The sequence below is a fragment of the Nicotiana tabacum genome, chromosome 20, assembly GCF_000715075.1.
Source record: "Nicotiana tabacum cultivar K326 chromosome 20, ASM71507v2, whole genome shotgun sequence".
In the NCBI taxonomy this organism is placed as follows: Eukaryota; Viridiplantae; Streptophyta; class Magnoliopsida; order Solanales; family Solanaceae; genus Nicotiana; species Nicotiana tabacum.
Genome location: NC_134099.1, coordinates 39,953,859 through 39,959,858, shown reverse-complemented (window position 1 = coordinate 39,959,858; position 6,000 = coordinate 39,953,859).

The window sequence follows — 6,000 nt, the reverse complement described above, 5'->3', positions numbered from 1 at the left end:
TATCCTTGGGTCTTGGAACTAGATGCCAAACTTGACTTCTCTCAAAATGATTGAGCTCATCTTGCATTACATTTACCCAATCTGCATCCTGCAAAGCCTCAACAACATTTTTAGGTTCAATAAGAGATAAGAAAGCATCAAAAGCACACAAATTCTTTAATTGTGATCTAGTTTTAACTCAAGAAGTTGGATTAGTAATTATGTTCTCAATGGGATGAGAACTTTGATACTTGTAAGGTTTCACAACCAACTGGTTTCTATTTGATGTTTCTCCCATGTTCTGTTGCTGAGGAATAGAGTCATGGACAAGTTCCATTAGGGGATTGATTTCAGTTCTTCTTTGTTCAGTTCCCCCTATCAGGTTGCCCTGGATGGAAGAACCTATTCCATCACCTATTCCTTCTTTTGGTGCATCTTTAGCTTGAGCTGTGACTTCCCTCAATTCTTTTACCATCCCAATAGCTTTATCTTCATGTTCCTGTCTCTTAGAAAGAATGTTAGTTTCATCAAAATTTACATGTACACTTTCTTCTACACACAAAGTTTTTTTGTTGTACACTTTATAAGCTTTGCTATGTGAAGAATATCCCAAGAATACTCCCTCATCACTTCTGGGATCAAACTTACCTAGGGAGTCCTTTCCATTATTATGAACAAAACACTTGCATCCAATGCCCTAAGATGGGATATATTTGGTTTTCTCCCTTTAAGTAACTCATAGGGAGTCTTCTCTACAAGAGGTCTAGTCATGCATCTATTAATGATATAACATGCAATATTTACAACCTCTGCCCAGAAGCTATGGGGTAGTTTACTAGAAAGAAGCATAGTCCTAGCCATATCTTCAAGAGTCCTATTCTTTCTTTCAACTACTCTATTTTGTTGAGGGGTCCTAGGGGCAGAGAAATTATGATCTATACCATGCTCATCACAAAATTCAGCAAACTTAGCATTTTCAAATTTCGTTCCATGATCAGACCTAATTGATGCAAGTTGATTACCTAGTTGTTTCTGAGTTTTTCTAACAAAGGCAGTAAACATGTCAAATGCTTCATCCTTAGATGTTAAAAACAGTACCCAGGTAAACCTAGAGTAATCATCAACAAGTACCATTACATATTTCTTACCACCTCTGCTCAATGTTCTCATTGGACCACAGAGATCCATATGAACCAGTTCCATCGTCCTGGTTGTGCTTACCATTTTCTTGCTTTTAAAAGATGATCTTACCTGTTTCCCCCTTGCACAGACCTCACAAACTTTGTCTTCCTTGAACTTGATGTTAGGTAACCCTATCATCAGGTCCTTGGAGACTAATTTGTTGAGTTGATTCAGACTTGCATGACCAAGTCTTTTGTGCCATAGGAGGGGATCATTGTCCAACACACTCAAGCAAGCGAGTTCATTTTCTGAAAGAGTGGACAAATCTACAATGTAAATATTGTTAACTCTTTTTCCCTGCAAAACAATCTTGTCAGTGGTAAGATTAATCACAAAGCATTTGGTAGAGGTAAATGCTACCAGGTTACCTCTGTCACACAGTTGTGATACACTGATTAGGCTATATTTCAATCCATCTATCAAGTAGACATTCTCAATGGAATGTGAGTCTGTCTTACCTACCTTTCCAACCCCAATGATCTCACCTTTCTTCCCATTTCCAAAGGAGACATTACCTCCTTTTAGATCCTTAAGTGACAGGAACTGGTTCTTGCTTCCAGCCATATGCTTTGAGAAGGCACTATCCATGTACCATATTTGGCTACTTCCCTTCACTTGGACCTGCAAAATGAAATCAGGGGTTAGTCTTAGGAACCCCAGTTAGTTTGGGTCCCTTTCTATAGGCAAAAAAGGTGAATTAAATTCCTTTTAGCCCATCCAAACAACCTATTTTTCTCTTGAACAAAGGTTTTGTTCTTTTGACTGGCCTTTTCTTTTGCATTACATTCACTTTTGTAATGACCAGTCTTGCCACAGTGTGTGAAGATTTTGTTTTCAGGAAGTGTGATATATTTGCTTTTGGGATCCCACTTAGGTGTTGTGGTCCCATAGCCAAGTCCTCTCTTGTTGCTACTGTGGTGCTCTTGTAGCCAAGATAGTGCATCAGAGGACTTATTCCATTTGCAAGTTCTATCTAGTTCATGCTTCACCTTGCCTAGATCTTCTTTTAGGACTCTTATCTGCTCATCTTTCTTGTACAACTTATCCTTCATCTTTCCTAGATTTTCTTCTAAGGTGAGATGTGTGTGATCGGCTTTCTTCTTACCTGTTCCTAATTTCAGTTTTAAATTTTCAGACCTAAGTTCTAAGACACTGGTGTCAAGTTCAAGAACCTGGTACTTCAACTCAACATTTTTACTATCACTCTCACTAGCCCTAGATTTTAGATTTTTGCACTTGGCTTTTAAGATCACACACTCCCTAGACAACTGTTCCTTCTCATTGTTTATTACCTCAAACTCATCGATGAAGTCTAGCAATAATTCAGCTAACCTTTCTTTAGATACTAATTTAATCTTGTCTTTGAGATGAATCACACTTACCTCTTGTTCATCATCTGATTCTCCAATGGCCATAAGTGTTTGTTCATCTCCAGCTTCATCTTCTAAATCCTCATCCGATGTTTCTCCCCAAGCAGCAACCATAGCCTTTGTTGATCCTTTATTCCTTTTGGTTTGAACCTGTTCCTTCTTCCTGTTTATTCGTTCAGCCCTTTCCTTCTTCCTGTTCATTCGTTCAGCCCTTTCCTTCTTCCATTCGATTTCCTACTGAGGACAATTCTTGATCATGTGGTCAGTCTTGCCACATTTGTAGCAACACTCGTTGGTCTGTTTCTCAAGGGCCCTTGGTTTGTTGAAGGTTGTACCTCTTGAAGAACCCTTTCCTCTTATCAGGTACTTCTTGAAATCCCTTGTGATCATGGCCATTTCATCATCCTCTAGATCTGCACCTTCAGCTATTCTGAGAGCCAGAATCCTTTCCTTCTTGAGTGCATCCATTTTCATGGTTTGCCTTCTCAGTTCATAGGCAGTGAGATTTCCAATTAGTTCATCCAACTTGAGTGTAACAATGTTCTTTGATTCCTGAATAGCAGTGATTTTGCTTTCCCAAGTTACTACTAAGACCCTTGTCAAGATTTTCTCAACCTTGTCTTCTTCAAGGATAATTTTTCCAAGAGATTTAAGTTCATTTGTTAGTGTTGTGAACATTGTGTACATCTCCTGGATAGTTTCTCCTTCCTTCATGGTGAAATTCTCATATTGAGAATATAACAGTGTTCCTCTTGATCTCTTTACTTGAGGAGTTTCTTCATGGGCCACTTGTAGAGTGTCCTATATCTCCTTAGCAGTGGTACAACTTTGAATCCTGTTGTACTCGTCTGGACCTAGTCTACACACAAGCCACTTCTTGGACTTGGCATTCATTTCCCATTTCTTCAAATCTTCAGCAGTGCAGTCAACTCTTGTCTTTGACATGTCCACTCCTTCAGCATTCTTCTTTGTAGTAGCCAGGGGACCATCAGTGACTATGTCTCAGAGTTCTTAGTCTTCTTATATGATGTGGTCTCTCATCCTATTCTTCCACCAAGAATAGTACGACCAATAAAGAGTGGGGACCTAGCAGTGGATTGCCCTTCCCAGTTTTCAGGTGGTGCACTCATCTTGATCTGTTCCTAAGGTGTTAGCCTCTTCAAGGATAACCTGCTCTGATACCAATTGATTTTTTAGACTTGAATACCACACAAGAGGGGGGTGGTTTGTGTGGTACCCAATTTTTGCTTAACTTAATTATAGAAGGACCTGGTTCTTCTATGTGTTCCATCTACTACTGTTGCGGAATGATAAGTACAGAAAATAAAGAACACAGAGATTTTACGTGGAAAAAACCTGGCTCAAAAGGTGAAAAAATCACGACCTACTACTCAGTAGGATTTTCCCAAATTTCCTAAAATCACTGAGCCAAAAACTGCATTTACAAAAACTCTTTAGTAAACCTAGGATTAACTCTAATCCCGTTGTGGCACACAACCTCAACTGTTGCGACAACTTCAAGTTAACTCTAACTTGAACACTCTAAGTACCTAATACAATTGCTTCTATAAAAGCTGAAAGGTACAATGTAAAATTACCTACTACAATTGAACTAGAATAAAAGATAGACACTTGGAACTGGTTCTTCTATCTGGTTCAAGTAGCTTCAGGATTGCACACTTGAATCACACATAAATTACTTGCAAAATTGCCTTGCTATTTTGCTCTCAATCCATGTTTAACTTCTGTTTATGTGCATTACCTGTAAAAGAGAACAACACTGATATTTAAGGGGTTAGTAATTAGAGATTGACTGGGATATAGATGCTACTCTTCTATGGTAGAAGAGTTCTAGTTGATCTCATACTCTAACTCTATCCTCTTCCTAAACTGTGTTCTTTTCGTGTAAGGAGTCTTTCTCTCCTTATCCAATATGCAACCTTTTCGATCAGATCAAGAGATATTACTTCTGATAAGTTAGATTTATCTCCATCACGTGCATCTCACATGTTTTGATTGATCACGACTGTGCTTCACAAGATGGACCTGGTCCATGTCTGAGTTCTTTTGTCAGTCTTCAAAACTTCACATTTACTTGGGCCAACACAGGGAAAAAGAAAAAGAAGCAACAACTTTGGTTTGAGTGACATTTGCAGAAAAAAAATGGAAGAGGCTTCTCTGCCAAATCAGACAACATTATTGAAATTCTTGTTCTCTATCTTGTTTTGTGAGAATACAGCTTAGAAGTAGGCATATGACTCTTGTTAGCTCTCACTGTTGCGTTGGATCTTGTAAACTCCTATGTTCAGAAGCCTTTTATTAGCCATGTGTGTGATAAAGTATTTGCAGACTTGTTGAGACTCTTGAGATTTTGACAACTTAATTTGTAACTTTTTTTATTCAGAGTATCCTGATGTTTTTAGGCATTTTATTTATTTTATCACATGATATGTTGGCAGTATAGTCTAATAATTGTTCAGAGAAAATTGAATTTGTGTTATGCATGTTTATTGACGGATAGAACTCTAATTTTTGTTGTGTTTTGATATTTGTGTTTTCGGCGTCTCAGGTTAGTTAGCCTAACAAGCATTCACGTGAGTATAGACTTATTAATTGTGATTAGTGAGCTAAAGTAGTGTGCTATTTATTTTTATTTATAATAAAATGATGAGCTAGATATAAGGTTAAATTGGTAAATAAAGGAGGATTATTTAGGGGAATAACCTTCTAATTTCAATAAATTTTGAAGCGGAAGCTAAATTTTTCTTATAGCAAGTGTTCCTTGAGTTCTATTAAATTTTATTTTGGTTTTCTATTTTTTAAAGTTAGATATGGCAATTGAATCAAAATGAGTATGATTTTAATTTGATTTCTTTCGATTTTGCAGGACATATAGACTTCATAATATAGAACTTTATTAAAAAAAAATTTCAAGACGGGTGCTTCAGTCATAAGGTTAATTAGTCCTAAAGTAATTTTATGTATCATACATGAACAAAACTATAGTTTTTAACTATGAATCTTTTTCGTCGCCAATAATTGTACTATTCAACTACAAAATTCTAGTCATAGCCATTTAAAAATTATATTTTTTGTGAATTTTTTTTGTTGTGACTAAATTGTAGGTTAAATAGAGACAATTAAATAATTGTCACTAATTGTTTGCACTATTAGTGACAAAAACTAATGTCATAATAAATTATAAACTTTTGTAGCTAAAATTTACCATGTTTAACTACAAATTTTATTTTGTCACTATTGTAATAACTCATTTTTTGTGACGAAATTTTTTCGTGTCCAAAGGTTTACCAATTTTAAGACAAATTATGATTTGTCGCAAATTGGGTACATCTGACAAAATAATATGTCACCAATAATATAAAATTCCTGGCTAATGTTATTAAATAATGGCACCAAGTTATTTTTTGGTGGGAAATTTTAGTGGACAAAATTTTTGCTGCGAAATTTT